Here is an 18,706-nt window from a genome sequence, read left to right on the forward strand (position 1 = left end):
TCATGCCATCATTGTGGCAAGATGGGACACTAGCGAAGAAACTGCAAGATCTATCTTGAGTCCATGAAAAAGAATAAGGCATCCAATACCCCATCCTCTTCAGATATTTTTGTTATTGATTATCATGTTATTTCCTCAGATACTTGGATATTAAATATTGGATGTGGCTCACATATATGTAATGACATATAAGGGCTAAGAAAGAGCAGAAGACTCATCAAGGGAGAAACAAGTCTACGAGTTGAGAATGGAGCAAAGGTTGCTACAGTCGCCATCAGAACATACTTGTTAAAGCTTCCTAGTGGACTTGTCTTAGAACTAGCTAATTGTTATTTTGTTTCAGCATTAATAAAGAACATTGTTTCTATTTCTTGCTTAAATAGAAAACATTTCCATTTAACTTTGTAACAATTGTTGTTATATAACCTTAAATGGTGTTCTTTATGGCACTGGAATATTATGCAATGACATCTGCGCGTTAGATATATCTAGTAACATACTCAATATCGAAAAGAGAAATAAACACACTCAAATAGATAATCAATTAACCTCTTACTTGTGACATTGTCGCCTTGGACATATAAGCAAGAAACACATGTTCGAATTACAAAAGATTGCAGTTCTCGAATCATTTGAATTAGATACATTTGATACATGTGATTCATGTTTAAAAGGCAAGATGACAAAGTACCTTTTTCTCGAAAGGGTGAACGAGTTGATGAGTTACTTAGGCTCCTACATACCGATGTATATGAACCAATAGCAACTCATGCATTAGGAAATTATAGGTACTTCATTACTTTTATTGATGATTACTCTCGTTATGGTTATATGTATCTAATGAAACACAAGTCTGAATCCTTTGAAAAGTTTAGAGAATTCATAAGTGAAGTAGAGAAATAATTTGGTAAAAATATTAAGATACTTTGATCCGATTGAGGTGGTGAATATTTAAGCCAAGAGTTTCTAGATTATCTAAGGGATAATGGTATATTGTCTCAATGGATTCCGTCTTATACGTCACAGCATAATAGTGTATCAGAAAGGCATAATCAAACCTTATTAGATATGGTTAGATCAATGATGGATCGTGTAGATCTTCCCAAGTCCTTTTGGAGTTATGCACTCATGACAGCTGTTTACTTACTAAACAGAGTCCCGACGAATGTAATCTCAACTACTTCATATGAGGTATGGACTTGTAAGAAACCCCTCATATCTTATTTGAAGATATGGGGATGTTCTACTTATGTGAAGACGAGTATATCAGATAAGTTGGACATCAAGTCTGATAAGTGTTTATTTATTGGATACCCTAAGGAAACTAAGGGTTACCAATTCTATCACCCCTTGGAACAAAAAGTATTTGTTTCAAGGTATGCTACCTTCCTAGAGAAAGAATTTCTCTTACAGGAAGCAAGTGGGAGTATGGTTGAACTTGATGAAGTTCAAGGGACTCTAATAAACACTAATGAGATGCTTAGTCAAGAACCACAACTGATTATAACACAACCTTCTCGTAGATCAAATAGGACACACAATATTTCTGAGAGATATGGATCTCTTGTAAAAGAATCAAATGATATGTTACTCATTCAGGATGAGGAACCTACTAATTATGAAGAGACTCTGAATAGTTCAAAAAAGGACAAGTGGCTTACAGTCATGAAGTCGGAAATGGATTCCATGTACGAAAACAAAGTTTGGAACTTGGTGGACCCACCTAAAGGCATTACGCCTATAGGGTGCAAATGAGTTTTCAAGAAGAAAACCGACATGGATGGTAATATTATTACCTACAAGGCGAGGTTGGTGGCGAAAGACAATCGTCAAAGGTAAGACATTGACTATAACAAAACTTTCTCACTTGTAGTCATGCTTAAATCCATTTAGATACTCCTAACTATATCAGCTATCATGATTATGAGATATGGTAGATGGATGTGAAAATAACTTTTCTTAATGTAAATCTGCACGAGGATGTATATATGACATAGCTTGAAAGCTTCACATCTATCAATAAGAATAAAGTATGCAAGCTTTAACGGTCCATTTATGGACTAAAGCAAACATCCAGGAGTTGGAATATCAGTTTTGATGAGGCGATCAAACAGTTTGATTTCTCACAAAATCCAGACGAACCTTGTGTATATCAAAAGGTCAATGGGAGTATAGTCGTATTCCTAATATTATATATTGATGACATATTGCTTATAGAAAATAATGTGCCAATTTTATAGTTAGTTATGTTAGAGTGTATACTAAAAGCCTAGATTTTGGTATAAACATTTATCTAGAAATAAGAATCACATTGGTCAAATGACTACATTTATGATAAATGTAGTTGTTCAATTAATTTATATTGTAGATAACATGGTGTGTGGTGTCACACACAGAAGATCATGTTATCAGTACCTTATAAATTATAAACAGTAGCTCACGACCAAAATGGAAAGGAACAAACCATTGGAAGGTCATAGTATAATTAGGTATTAGTTTATCTTAACTATATAATTACACTAGTACACTTAAAGTGTATTGAGTATGACCATTTGAGGTCGTTCCTTTTATACTGACTTAATAAAGGAACAAAGACCTCAGTTATTATGGAAGCGTGTGCTCTTAATCCTAATATAATAACAAGCACATATATTTGATATTTATTTCTTTAATTTATCAATGGGTGAGATTTAGTTCGATAAATCAATAAGCCCGATAAGTTGGGAAATGATATCACTTATAGTGTGTTGTTGATTATAGAAGAAGCTGTGTCCTAGTGATCTAGGTTGAGAATGTCCCAAGAGGAGCTCATAGGATTGTCATGTTAAACCTGCAGGTGGACTTAGTCCGACATGGCGATGAAGTTGAGTGGTACTACTTGAGCTAGATATTAATTAAGTGAGTTGTCGGTAACTTACTTAATTAGTGGACATTTGTTATCTTAAACACAGGGAGACTAACACACTCATAATAAGAAGGCGCCCAAAATGTAATTTGGGATTGGTGCGGTAGTTCAATAATAGTTCTTTAGTGGAATGAATTATTATTGATGAAATTAAGTTGTGTGTTCGGGGCGAACACGGGATGCTAATTTCATCGGGAGGCCAAAACCAATTCCTCCTCTCGGTCCCTATCGTAGCCTCTTAATTATAGAGTACTATACCCACCTATACCCACCTTCTTACCCATCCTATAGGGGCCGGCCAAGCTAGCTTGGAGACCAAGCTAGGGTCGGCCATGGGTATGTTCATGGGTGAATTCATGTGGCCGGCCCTATTAAAATAAAAAGGAATTTTAATTTTAAAATTTTTATTATGTGGATAATATAATTTAAAAGAGAGTTAAAAATTTAAATCCTTCCTTTTATAAGATTCTACAAAAGATTAAGAGAAGAGTTAAAATCTCTTTCCTTATTTGTAGATTAAAAGGTTGATTTTAATTTTGGTAAAAACTTTCCTTTTAATTATATTCATGATTTAAAAGAAAGTTTAAAAATTAAAAATTCTCTTTTATTAGTTTCTACAAAAGATTAAGAAAAGATTTAATATCTTTCCTTATTTGTAAATTGAAAGGAGATTTTAATTTTTAGAGATAACTTTCCTTTTTGGAAATTATCCACATGTTTAAAAGAAAGATTTTAATTTATAAAATTTCTTTTTATTAACCAATCATGAAGGTATTAAAATTATTGGAGAAATTTTTATAAATTTCTAGAAACAAATTAGGAAGTTTTAATTTTTGTTTTAATTAAAACTCTCCTTGTTTTGGGGAGAAGAGTGGCCGGCCATTATAATTTGAAAAGAGAAAATTATTTTAATTAAATAAATTTTCCTTTTCAATGGCAAAAGAATTAAGGAAGTTTTTATTAAATTTTCCTTATTTGCCAAGATCAAGGATTATAAAAGAGGGGGTAGAGGAGGCTTCAATGCTAACGACTCTATTCTATTTTTCCTCTCTTTTCTCCTTGGGTGTGGCCGGCCCTTTCTTTCCTCTCCTCTCCTTTGTGTGGCCGAAACCTTCTCATGGTGGAGATAGCTTTGGTGGCCGGATCTAAGAAGGAGAAGAAGGAGAAGCCTCTTTTCTAGCATCCCTTGGAGCATGGTGGTGGTGGCGAACCTCTTCATCCTAGGAGAAGTTTTGGTCGAAACTAACTAGGAGAGAAGAAGGTGCTTGGTGGTTCTCATCTCGGAAGATCGTTGCCCACACAACGTCCGAGGTTAGAAGAGGAATACGGTAGAAGATCAAGAGGTCTTTCTAAAAGGTATAACTAGTAATTTTTGTTTCCGCATCATACTAGTTATTTTTGGAAATAATACTAAATACAAGAGGCATACGATTCTAGAATTTCGAATTTGTTTTCGATATAGTGTTTTTTTATTTTTTTTTCCTTTGTGATTTGATTGTTCTTTTCGGTTAACCTAAAGTTATTTTAGGAAATTAAATATTAGCTTTCCATAAAAGGTTTTGTCTAGTCGGTGGTGGTTGCTCCCACATCCAAGAAGGCGATGTGCCTCGCCACGTCAGTACTGGGAACCAATTATGGAAATTAATATTTAATGGAATTAATAACTTAAGGTGATTTGGGTCGAACGTGTTAAGTTCCGCAGGAGACCCAAGTCAAAACCTAAAAGAACGAATAGATTAAGTTTTGGATCAAATGTGTTAAGTTCCGCAGGCGATCCAAAATTTAATTTAAAAGAACATATGGTAGCTAGGAAAAGGTTCAGACCTTTGTACAAAATTTTTGTACAGTGGAACCTCTAGATTTTCCGAGTAGCAACCAACAATTGGTATCAGAGCTAGGGTTTTGCCTCTGTGTATTTGGTATTAGTTTAATTATGCACATGTCATACATAATTTAGGCAGGATAATAGTAGGATGTGCTAACTTTGTGGATGCAGGATCCAACTATTATGGCTTATAGTTTTATGTGTGTGATTGGACCCTTGGACATGTCAAGGGCATTTATATGTGTGTGCGTGATTGTAATAGCAGGAGCTGTATTTAGTTTTATTAGGATTTTATTTTTGATCTAGATACATGTACATTCCTTTTATGGAATATAGGATCAAAATTGTAAAATTCTATTTATGTCGCGGATCGAATCTTGCAAAGCGTAGAACCTTCTGAGGACCAGAGGCGCAGCGGAACAAGGAGCAAGCTAGACCCGGTGGCGGTGGCCAAATATGGCAGCAGCTTGGGATGACAACACACGGAGGACAACCATAGATAAAAGTCATAATAGTTGAAAATTAGATTTTCTATTTATTGCTTTTATATTGTGCTGTGTGTGCATGTTAGTTTACAAGTTTAGTAGGCTAGCATAGTTAAAATTCCTCATTTATAAATAACTAAGTGGGAGAGGGATTTTTAAGTAAATCCCATGGTCTCCATTACTGGTTTGTAAGTGATGCAAACAAGCTTACGCGTTGGCTCTGAGTGCCTTCCTCCATAACGGATGAGCTTGTTTGTGGATCACTAGAACAGACTTCAATTTTTGGATGACTATAGGAAGTTAATTAAGAGCGTGTGATCTTCCCCAACGGAAGGGGCATAATCTTATTAATGGACTTAGTGTCAAGTAATGGTATACACTTAGACACATCTAATAGTATCCTCCCCATCGGAGTCACTGCTATTATTTGTGTGACCAAATGATACCAACTATTAATTTTATTTGTCAAAAAGTTAGGTTGACAAGATAATAAAATTAATGGGTTAAAACCCTCCTTTTACAAATGTTGAATTTGTATACGTCCACACTAACGTGGCATGCAAAATTCACGGTGTTTGAGGTGTTGGTGAATTTAAATAATATTGTTTGAGGAATCAATATTTTTTTTAAATTCAAAAAGTTTTGACCAAATATTTGATCAAAGACAGATCAACTATTAATTTTATTCGTCATAAAGTAAAGTTGACGAGATAATAAAATTAATGAATAAAATCTCCTCTTCGATTTTGTATACGTTCACACTATCGTGGCATACAAAATTCATGGGGATTTTAAGGAGTTGATCTTGACCAAATATTTTTGTGATTCTTAGGATTTAAAATGTTTGTCAATCCCCTAGTAGTCATACTATAGAAAAGACTTAGTAGTCCCAATTGTAATGATTGAAAATAGGACTTGGACATTAAGGTAAACTGTCTTCTTAGAATTAAGAACAATATAGGTGTATTTAATTCATTAGTTGAAACATGTTTAATGGTGTTATCTTCCAGAACCTGGAGTGTAGATACAGATGCCATTAATCATGTCCGCAATTCATTGCAGGGTTCCAGGAAACCCGGCAACTAAATGAAAATTAAAACACCGTCCACATGGGCACTACTGTAAAAATGATAGCTGTTGCAGTGGGAGATGTTTATCTTTTGATAAGAATAAAACATGGATTTTTGAGTAATTGTCTTTACGCACCAAGTTTAGAAAGAACTAGTTTTCAGTTTCTAAACTATTTAAAGAACTTGATATTCTGCCTCTTTTGATAACAAAGTTGTTATTAAGAAAAAGAGAGAAGTTATCTGTTCTGGTACGTTGGTTGGCAATTTATAAATCCAATAACTCTCACGATGCAACAAATGGAAATTAGTAACACATCTTCTAACTTTAAGAGAAAGTAACCTTCGGAAATGAACCAATTATATCTTTGGCATCTAAGGCTAGGTTATATTAACTTGAGTATGATTCATTGGTAGCTGATGAACTTTTGGGTTCATTAGTAGTGGAAATCTTTCCAACCTGCGAGTCTTACTTGGAAGGAAAAATAACCAAGAAGCTTTCAAGTCTAAGGGGTATGGAGTCAAAGATATGTTGAAATTGGTTCATTCCGATTTGTGTGATCCTATCCAGACAAGAGGTAGTATTGAATATTTCGTCTATTTTATAGACAACTATTCAAGATACAAATAAATTTACTTAATGTACCGCAAGACTAAGTACTTTGATTAGTTCAAAGAGTACTACGCTGATGTGGAGAAACGACAAAGTAAAAAGACACTATGGTGAAATCATAGTGGCAAGTACCTCTTGGGAGAATTTAGGAGTCACTTATCAGAAGTAGGGATTCAATCCAAACTAACTGCACCTGGTACACCTCTACAGAATGGTGTAGTAGAAAGAAGGTATAGGACTCTTATGGAAATAAGTAGATTGATGATGAGTTATTTTACCAAATTCATTTTAAGGATATACTCTAGAAACAGAAGTGAACATAGTACCTTCCAAAGTCAGAACTCTCTACTCATATAGAATTGCTGAATAGGCGTAAGCTTATTTTGAAGCATATTTGGATTCAGGTAGTCCAGCACATATGCTGAAGAGAGACAATGATAAGTTGGATAGGAATTCACTTGTTTGTGGGTTATCCTAGAGAAATGAAAGTAGGTTTATAGTCTTAAAAATCAGAAGGTCATTGTTAGCATCAATGACCAATTTTAGAAAAAGGACTATGTAATAAACCATGTGCCCATAAGAAAACTTGTTCTTAAGGAAATAATAAAAGACATGTCTAATTTAGTACCAATTGTACAAGATGAGATACCACAAGGAAACTGCAACACGTATCACAAATGATACACAATTGCAGAAAGTGCCTTGTCGTAGTGGGAGGGTTGTTAGGCAACCTAAAAAGATTCATGTTTTGGGAGAGTTTTTGGACTCGATCCCTGAAGGACATGAACCTGATCTACGGACATATGACGAAGCACTCCAAGATAAAGATGCAATATCTTGGCAAAGAGTAATGAATAACAGAATTAGAATATATGTATTCTAATAAAATCTGGAAGCTTGAGAACCACCAAATGGTGTAAAAGTCTTTGGGTATAAAAAGGTCTATAATAGGAAAAGAGGGATAGACAGGAAGGTATAAACTTTCAAAGCAAGGCTAGATGAAAAAGGAAACTTTTTCACTGGTAGCCATGCTTAAGTCTATCCAGATTCTTTTATCTATTTGGTAAGTGGATGTCAAGACAGCATTCCTTAATGGAAGTCTTGAAGAAAGCATCCATATAAAGCAACCAGAAGGGTTCATTGCAAAGGGCTAAGAGCATCTTGTGTGTAAGCTCAATCAGTCTATGGACTGATACAAAGCTTCAAGGTCTTGGAACATCCAGTTTATCAAAGTAATCCAGACCTTTGGATTCATTTAGTAACTGGATAAGTCTTGTGTATACAAAAGGTGAGATGGAAGCGTGGTGGTATTTCTTGTACTATACGTAGATAACATTTTTGGTAGTTGGAAACAATATCAAAATGTTGTCAGAAGTAAGGGTATGGTTGTCCAAACAATTCGATATAAAGGACTTGGGAGAATGTATATATTCTTGAGATCAAAGTAATAAGGGATCGCAAGAAAAGAATATTTTACTTATCCCAAGCTTCATACATCGGAAAAATCCTTGCTCGTTTTAAGCATACAAAACTCCAAGAAAGGTTTCTTACCTTTTCAGGATGGAGTAACTTTATCTAAAGATATGTCTCTGTAGACATCAAAGGAGATAAAGGAAATAAAGGCAGTTCTTTATGCTACGGCTGTTGGAAGCCTAATGTATGCTATGCACGAGATCAGAAATCTGTTTTGCCAAAGGCATAGTTAGCAGATATCAAAGTAACCCTGGACAAGGACAGTGGACTGCAGTAAAGCATATATTGTAGTACCTTAGAGGCACTAGAGATTATATGCTAGCTTACAAGGCAGTTAATTTAGTCCTTGTGGGTTGCATGGATTTTGACTTCCAATCAGATAGGGACAATAATAAGTCAACCTCAGGGTTTTGTGTTTACTTTAGAGAGGTAAAGTCATAACTATGGAAGAGTGATAAACATAGGTGTTTTTCTGGACTCCACCATAGAAGCTTAGTATATGGCAAGCCTCTGAGGTAGCCATAAAAGTTGAATGACTCAATAACCTCAAGATAGACTTAGATATGATTTCTGGTTTGTCCAAAAATTATTACAATTTATTGTAATAATGTTGGTGCAGTAGCAAACTCGAAGAAACCATAAGTCTATAAGGCAAGTAAACACAATAGAGCGCAAGTACCACCCAATACGAGGAATCGTATAAACGAGAAGTTGTTGCCGCCTAGATTGCATCAGGTGATGACCTATAGATCCTTTCACTAAGGTCCTTAAGGCAAGAGCTTTTGATGGGCATGTTGAAGGGATGGGAATCAGATGTATGGCAGCAGATATGGCAGCTTAGTCTTTTAGTATAAGTGGGAGATTGTTAAAGTGTATACTAAAAGCCTAGCTTTTGGTATAAACATTTATCTAGAAATAAGAATCACATTGGTCAAATGACTACATTTATGATAAATGTAGTTGTTCAATTAATTTATATTGTAGATAACATGGTGTGTGGTGTCACACACAGAAGATCATGTTATCAGTACCATATAAATTATAAACAGTAGCTCACGACCAAGATGGAAAGGAACAAACCATTGGAAGGTCGTAGTGTAATTAGGTATTAGTTTATCTTAACTATATAATTACACTAGTACACTTAAAGTGTATTGAGTAGGACCATTTGAGGTCGTTCCTTTTATACTGACTTAATAAAGGAACAAAGACCTCAGTTATTATGGAAGCGTGTGCTCTTAATCCTAATATAATAACAAGCACATATATTTGATATTTATTTCTTTAATTTATCAATGGGTGAGATTTAATTCGATAAATCAATAAGCCCGATAAGTTGGGAAATGATATCACTTATAGTGTGTGTTGTTGATTATAGAAGGAAACTGTGTCCTAGTGATCTAGGTTGAGAATGTCCCCAAGAGGAGCTCATAAGGATTGTCATGTTAAACCCTGCAGGTGGACTTAGTCCGACATGACGATGAAGTTGAGTGGTACTACTCTTTGAGCTAGATATTAATTAAGTGAGTTGTCAGTAACTTACTTAATTAGTGGACATTTGTTATCTTAAACACAGGGAGACTAACACACTCATAATAAGAAGGAGCCCAAAAAAATGTAATTTGGGATTGGTGCGGTAGTTCAATAATAGTTCTTTAGTGGAATGAATTATTATTGATGAAATTAAGTTGTGTGTTCGGGGCGAACACGGGATGCTTAATTTCATCGGGAGGCCAAAACCAATTCCTCCTCTCGGTCCCTATCGTAGCCTCTTAATTATAGAGTACTATACCCACCTATACCCACCTTCTTACCCATCCTATAGGGGCCGGCCAAGCTAGCTTGGAGACCAAGCTAGGGTCGGCCATGGGTATGTTCATGGGTGAATTCATGTGGCCGGCCCTATTAAAATAAAAAGGAATTTTAATTTTAAAATTTTTATTATGTGGATAATATAATTTAAAAGAGAGTTTAAAAATTTAAATCCTTCCTTTTATAAGATTCTACAAAAGATTAAGAGAAGAGTTAAAATCTCTTTCCTTATTTAGATTAAAAGGTTGATTTTAATTTTGGTAAAAACTTTCCTTTTAATTATATTCATGATTTAAAAGAAAGTTTAAAAATTAAAAATTCTCTTTTATTAGTTTCTACAAAAGATTAAGAAAAGATTTAATATCTTTCCTTATATGTAGATTGAAAGGAGATTTTAATTTTTAGAGATAACTTTCCTTTTTGGAAATTATCCACATGTTTAAAAGAAAGATTTTAATTTATAAAATTTCTTTTTATTAACCAATCATGAAGGGATTAAAATTATTGGAGAAATTTTTAAAAATTTCTAGAAACAAATTAGGAAGTTTTAATTTTTGTTTTAATTAAAACTCTCCTTGTTTTGGGGAGAAGAGTGGCCGGCCATTATAATTTGAAAAGAGAAAATTATTTTAATTAAATAAATTTTCCTTCTCAATGGCAAAAGAATTAAGGAAGTTTTTATTAAATTTTCCTTATTTACCAAGATCAAGGATTATAAAAGAGGGGGTAGAGGAGGCTTCAAAGCTAACGACTCTATTCTATTTTTCCTCTCTTTTCTCCTTGGGTGTGGCCGGCCCTTTCTTTCCTCTCCTCTCCTTTGTGTGGCCGAAACCTTCTCATGGTGGAGATAGCTTTGGTGGCCGGATCTAAGAAGGAGAAGAAGGAGAGAAAAGAAGCCTCTTTTCTAGCATCCCTTGGAGAATGGTGGTGGTGGCCGAACCTCTTCATCCTAGGAGAAGTTTTGATGGTCGAAACTTGTAAGGAAGAAGAAGGTGCTTGGTGGTTCTCATCTCGGAAGATCGTTGCCCACACAACGTCCGAGGTTAGAAGAGGAATACGGTAGAAGATCAAGAGGTCTTTCTAAAAGGTATACTAGTAATTTTTGTTTCCGCATCATACTAGTTATTTTTGGAAATAATACTAAATACAAGAGGCATACGATTCTAGAATTTTGAATTTGTTTTCGATATAGTGTTTTTTTGTTTTTTTTTCCTTTGTGATTTGATTGTTCTTTTCGGTTAACCTAAAGTTATTTTAGGAAATTAAATATTAGCTTTCCATAAAAGGTTTTGTCTAGTCGGTGGTGGTTGCTCCCATATCCAAGAAGGCGATGTGCCTCGCCACGTCAGTACTGGGAACCAATTATGGAAATTAATATTTAATGAAATTAATAACTTAAGGTGATTTGGGTCGAACGTGTTAAGTTCCGCAGGAGACCCAAGTCAAAACCTAAAAGAACGAATAGATTAAGTTTTGGATCAAACGTGTTAAGTTCCGCAGGCGATCCAAAATTTAATTTAAAAGAACACATGGTAGCTAGGAAAAGGTTCAGACCTTTGTACAAAATTTTTGTACAGTGGAACCTCTAGGTTTTCCGAGTAGTAACCAACAAGTTAAAGTTTGGTTGTCCAATACATTCTCCATGAAAGACATGAGAGAAGCAACTTACATCATCGGGATGAAAATCTATAGAGATAGATCGAAAAGGTTGTTTGGTCTTTCATAGTTGACATATATAGACAGAGTGCTAAAATGGTTTAGCATGTCTGAATCCAAGAAATGTTTCATACCTATGAGGCATGGAATTTAACTTTCGAAGTCTATGTACCCATGCATAGAAGACGAGAGGATTTGCATCGATAAGATACCTTATGCATCTGTAATAGGATCTAACATGTATGCTATGTTATGTACAAGACCCGATGTATCATATGCTTTGAGTGTTACGAGTAGATACCAGTCTGATCCAGGAATGGATCATTGGGTGGCTATTAAGATAATCTTTAAGTACTTAAGGAGAACTAAGGATATGTTCTTAGTTTATGGAGATTGTGATATGACCATAAGCGGATATACAAATGCTAGTTTCCAGATGGGCAAGGATGACTCTAAGTCCCAGTCTGGATTTATATTTATATTAAATAGAGGCGTAGTTAGTTGGAAAAGTTCCAAGCAAGACACTGTTGTAGATTCTACCTGTGAGTCAGAATACATTGCAGCTTCGGAAGCAACAAAGGAAGTGATTTGGATTAAGAAGTTCGTTATTAAACTTGGAGTGGTTCCATCCATTGTTGAAGCATTACCTGTTTACTGCGACAACACTGGAGCCATTGCACAAGCAAAGGAATTGAGGTCTCATCAGTGATCAAAACATGTGTTTCATCATTATCATCTGATTAGGGAGATCGTTAGTAGGAAAGAAATACAACTCGATAAAATTCCCATTGAAAAGAATCTAGAGGATCCTTTGACAAAGGCTCTACCACAAAGTAAGTTTGAGAGTCACGTCTGTGCATACGATTTAGGACACCGTGGTGATTGACTTTAGGCCAAGTGGGAGTGTTAGAATTTGAGGGATGTCCTAAGGCAATCACCTTATGGTTTTTTTTATTTGATAAGTATAGATTCACTATTTGAGTGCATATTATATGTTTGATTGTCTTAACTCATTTACTGAATGTCCATAATATAATTCATAGCATGAGAGAATTTGTAATTGGATCGCAACTAGTGATTATCTCTATATGTGCAATTATAAATATATTAAAATTTCCCTAGTCGTCAAATTGATGCATTCGGACATCATCAATTATGTAAGGCTAGCACAGGTTATACTCCTTGGTTCAACCAAGCAGCTATTTTGTCACTGGCTGGAGACATTGGAATGTCGAGAGTTAAACATGGATGTTAGTTATGGTAACTAGTTCATTGGATAACTCGCTGTAAGACTTCATATGATTCTCTACATATATATAAATATGTCTGTGAAGTTCTTATTGCAGCACAAGTGCAAATTTCCTTCGACTTGAGGTATACAAGTCATCTTGGTCATGGAGGCTTATACTTTGACATTTTAAGCAAGCATCTCATTGAGGTGTGGACCCGGGATGATTGGGTATAAGTTGAAGTGTCCAAAGGTATTTGGATAGCCCACAGAGGATTCACCACTCCTTGCGAGGAGACATATACCCTATGACCACTCGTTAGAATTATTACTCAAAGTTTTTAGCCAAAGCATTACATGTTAAGAGTGCGAGACTCTTGTACACATAATGAGTAATTTGAATCCGTAGAACGAGGAAGTATTACTTGGGCTAGGTGTGACGTAGTCAGCCTAGTGGGGACAAGACCCATAGACCATGTCCTGAAGCAAGTGGGTATAAGACAAGTGAAAGGAATGAGGCACAACTCACTGTAGCTGCTGAAGGATTTAGTATTAATTCTAAGATCAATTATGATTTTTCGACTAATTGGGGATCATGATGTACTACTAGGTGTCACTCATGATCGTTCTATAATTAAGTAGTTAATTATGGACGGTTAAGATAAATCAGGAACCTATTGGGTCATACGTACTAATGAGTCTCTAAAAGACGTAAAACAAGTTAAAGAATAGGATTCTTAAATCAAGAGATAAATATTTGGTTGGAACATACATAAGATAAATATGAAAATATTTATCGTAATGGAAGCGTGGATGGGTCACATCTCTTATGGAAGAGTTGGACCATATTTGGTTTAATCATGAATTAGTCATAAACCAACTTGGTTTAGTTGTGAACCAAACTAAGGGGTTAATGTGCTAATTTTTGGTTAAGGGATAATGAGTTGGATTTGACCTTTCTAATCCAACTTATTAATGAGGACTATATATTGATATGGTCGAGAGAAAATTATACACATGAGATCATTAATTAGCTTGTAAGGTTTTTGGAAAACCTTAACCCAATTTCTCTTCTCCTCTCCCTCTCTCCTCTCTCTTTCCCGCCACCACCAAGAGGGGCTCCCTCTTGTTGCCATGACCACCACATGGGAGAAAACTCTCCCTTGTGTGCTTCTCTTCCTCTTCGTCTTGATCCCTGTTCTTTGTTCATGGCTAGTAACTTACGAAGGAGAGGATTGTACTCAAGGAGTTGTCTCGAGGTGCTCGGCGTGGATATGAATAGAGGCGAGGTTCGATAATGTCACCACTGTTAATTCCCTTCTCGTTACAAGTCATCTGTAAGGTACACCTAGCATAAATTTACTTTTCGTAAAAAATTTAATTATGCGATCATGTTTGGCATGTTGTATCCTTGTATGTGTGTGGTGCGTGTGATGTAATAATTTAGAAATTATTATTATTTTGTTTTCCATTACACATGTTTTCAAAACGTGTTTTAGCACATACTGCATTGGGCATATCCCAATAGCGACCATCCCACTCCTTCTTTCTATATGCACTATGTCAGTATTTAGACATAGACATTGCATTGCACATGTTTTAAAATGTCATCCATGCATTCAATCTCGTTACTAGGAGGCATGTTCATATGTCCTATTGTCATATTTTGACATATATATTCTCTACCATAGGGGTAGATATGACCCAGGATACGTCCACCTCCCTTAGCGCATATGACTAGATTGGTCAGCGTCAGCTTGTATTAGTACATATAGACATCACTGCTCAGGGGGGACTAGCTTGGAGAGCGAGACCGCAGCCAGATGCTGTAGGTGAGGCCGAGGATGATTTTCCACCTATTATTCCGGTCGAGGGAGCGGAGTTGCTGACATTTAATGCTGAGGAGCTCTTTGGACCTTTTCCAACCCACCCCTCAACTTCATTATCCATCGAGGATCATCTTACTCGACTTGAGGAGTCTTCTGCTCAAATTCGACAGTTAGTCTCGGCTGGATTCAATACTATTTGGGGAGAGATGACCACTGGATTCTCATCTCTCTGGGAGGAGATGCCCATCAAATTTTAGCAGATTCTTCGCACTTTGCGCGTGCCTGAGCAACCCCCACCTCCTCCAACTGATGATGACCAGACCTGACTATGTTTTGTTACCTTATTATACAGTGCATATTTGAATGACTTGATCTATACAACTTGCCACTCTTTGCCACTGTTGTTTGATTAATCTAGGAATGTGCTTCATAAACTAGGAGTACTACTTTCAAAATAATTTTAAATGGTTTGCAAATTCTATGAAAAAGTCTTTACTTTTACTTTCTAAAATTCTCATTTTCTTATAATTTTAAAAATTAAGTTTAGTCTTAGTCTAGATCAAATCCATAGAAAACATGTTTATATAGATCTATGACTTGAGCATCTTGCAAACACACTAGGCCTACTTTAATTGTGTATTCAAAAACTTAGAACGACATGAAATGCGTAGGCAAATTACCTGATCTTAAGATGCTTATATCAATGTATCAACACAAGTTTGGGGTGAGAAATACCAAATTATAGTGATTAAGTTAAATAAGTCTTCTTAATCAAACATTAACTGGATACGTTTACTTAACTTGACTAACCAAGTGAATCCTACTATCTTCTGATAGTTTTCTAGTAACTAATGCTTAGACATTTAAGGATACATTTTTAGATGAATATTTTCTTTAAATAATATCAGGTTCAGAGGGAAAATATTTTGAAAAATACTTTCAGAAATATTTTTCTTACTTTTCGAAACTTTCACCTTTGAATTTAAAAATCGTATTTGAAAATTGGTTAGATTTTTTTTTGAAATGTTTTGTTATTGAAAATAAAAGCATTTTGAAAATATTTCTAAGATAACTCTTATTTTAAAAGCAATTCTAAGTTCTTGTTTAAAGTACTTTAAAATTGTTCAAAATTCCTGGTTAAAGAATCTTTCAGACTCTTAGCAATTTCCCTTAACGAAAGCTTATTTTGAAATAGTTGGACCAGACTTACTTTGAAAAATCCTTTGAAAAGTATTTTTTTTTATAAACCACTAGTTTTTGAAAAGTTAGTTTGAAAATATCTTAGAATCTACTCTAAAGCCTTAAACTTTGAAATCATTTTACAAAAGTTAGCTTTCAAAACCTGTTATAAAACTAGCAAGTCTTTGCCTGGTTTGAAAATGTTCTATCTTGACAAAGTCCTTAACTTTTGCAAGATTTTGAAAAATGGTGTGTTTTTGAAAAACCTATCTTCTGTTAGTGCAGGTGGCACTAATAATTTAGTTTTGATATATGACAAAAATGTTAAAGTTAGATGTGATGTTTGTCTAACCTTTCTACCAAGTGTACAGGAGTTAACTGGTCTAAAGGACCTGACACCAGGCTGAAATCCAGCTAGGTCTGCGGGACCTGATAGCTGGTGTGAAGTCCAGATAGGTCTATAGGACCTAATATCTAGCGGAAAGATAGGTTGGGTACGCGGGACCTGACAACTGATCAAAGTCCACTTGGGTCTGCGGATCTGACAACTGGCGGGAAGACCTAGTGGGTTAAAGGTAAGTCAAGCGAGTACAAGTGGTAAGTGAAGGTAAGAAATTGGAGGAGAGATCCAGTGAGGAAGCGTTTTTGGTTGAGGGAACTATAGGGGTTGGTCCAACTTAGGTCCATTTAGGAAACCTAAGCTGCAACTTTGACTAGATCCTGATCTCATTGAGACAGGATCTAATTACTACTACTATCCTGCTAAGTTGTGCTAACTTTGTTTTGCAGGATAAATATATTTTTATTTGCATAGACTAACTCTTTTTTGTAGGAAGGAGAAGTGCAAAAAAGAGGAGTCTGGGAGCCTGGAGCTAGTCCGGGCGCTAGGAGTTGGTCCAGGTGCCCGGAGCTAGTCCGAGCGCTCGAAACTAGTTCGGGCACTCGAAGTCGGTCTAGGCGCTCAGAACCAAAATCTCATCCAAAAGATAATGTGCAGCGCATCGCCTGGTTGAGCCACGTGGTCCAGGCACCCAAAGGGGTTCTAGGCGCCCGAAATGGGCCTATATAAAGGCCTTTGACTAGGAGCTTCAGAACAACAACTACTACAAGTTTCTCTCTTGTATGCTACTCCGAAAAGGCTTTGACAACATTGAAAGGCTGGTCCGAAGTTTGTGGAACAAGAGACTGTATTTTGTTTCCTTTATGTTTGTCGGTAACTTTATTATTTCCAGTTCTTGTACTCAACTTTTGTAACATTTTTTGCAAACTGATAGTGATTGTCCAACGAAAGTACTCGACGAGTGTGAACCTTGGAGTAGGAGTTGTCGAAGGCTCCGAACCAAGTAAAACTTAGTTTATTAGCATTGTTTTCTTTTCTTTCGCTGCGTACTTATTTTTAATTCGCTCTCAATTTTTTTGATGAACAGTATTCACCCCCCCCCCCTCTATCGTTTTTCTGATCCTATAAATGGTATCAGAGCAAGTACTACTCTAAATTGGTGCAACCACCAATCAGGTAAAGGGGGTTCCTTTTAAAAGAAAAAAAAATTATATATTAGTTAGAATTGGTGAAATAATCCATTTGAGAAAATTTATCATAATATTTTTTTGTTTTTTTTATTATTTTTGAAATTGGTGAAACACTCTCATTTCTTTATCTCCCACACTACATACCTCAAGAAAAAGTCTTGGAAATTATTTCTTGTCTATATTTTTTTATAAGTATATCAATGTCTCATCAAGAAGGACGGAGCATCCACGAACCACCACCATATGAGATGTACAAGAGGCATGAATTCAATCTGTGGATGATGCAGATGGAAATCTTCATCCTTATGAACGACTTCAATGGTGGCATGACACAGAAGCGATCAACCAAAAAACACAGAAGCTAATAGAAAGGTAATAAATTCAATTATAAAATTATTACCTAATGAAATCACATGTAGAATTGGAGAACACTGAGATGCCCATGAGTTCTGGACTTGTCTGACCAAACTTCACGAGGAGCTGATGGAGCTAGAGGATCAAGTCAAAAGCAAATCCAAACTTGAGTCCAACTCAACAGAGAAGTTTACTGAATAGAGGATGTGCTTAAGGTTAGTATAATTTACCAAAATACCCCTATCAGTTATAGTTTAAATAATCTACATGATACTTTAGATAAATATGAAATTATCCCAAGTATGGTGCATGATAATCTAGATTTACATGATTTAAATTTAGAACTACAAAATAATCTAGATTCTAATCAAGTCAATAAAGATTTTGACCAAATCGACATTAACCTTGACTTGATCAAATAGAATAATGACCAAATCAATTCACATAACTTAATTAATTCAAACATTAAGGTAAATTCAAAACTTAAAACTAAGAAATAGATCTAGATAAAATTAATAAATATCTTAATAAAATATTTGACAAACCAGATAATATCAATTTAGAAATTTCTATCCAAAATAAAAATAATTTAATAAATAAAAATTTAAATTTTAAAGATGATAATGAAACTAATCTAATAAATTCAACTAAAAATATAAACTTAAACAATAAAGAAAATATAAAAATAAAATCAAACACTTTAGTAAAATCAAAACAAAGTCTAACAAATTCAAAATTAAATATTAAAGA

The sequence above is a fragment of the Zingiber officinale genome, chromosome 4A (assembly GCF_018446385.1).
Source record: "Zingiber officinale cultivar Zhangliang chromosome 4A, Zo_v1.1, whole genome shotgun sequence".
Lineage (NCBI taxonomy): Eukaryota > Viridiplantae > Streptophyta > Magnoliopsida > Zingiberales > Zingiberaceae > Zingiber > Zingiber officinale.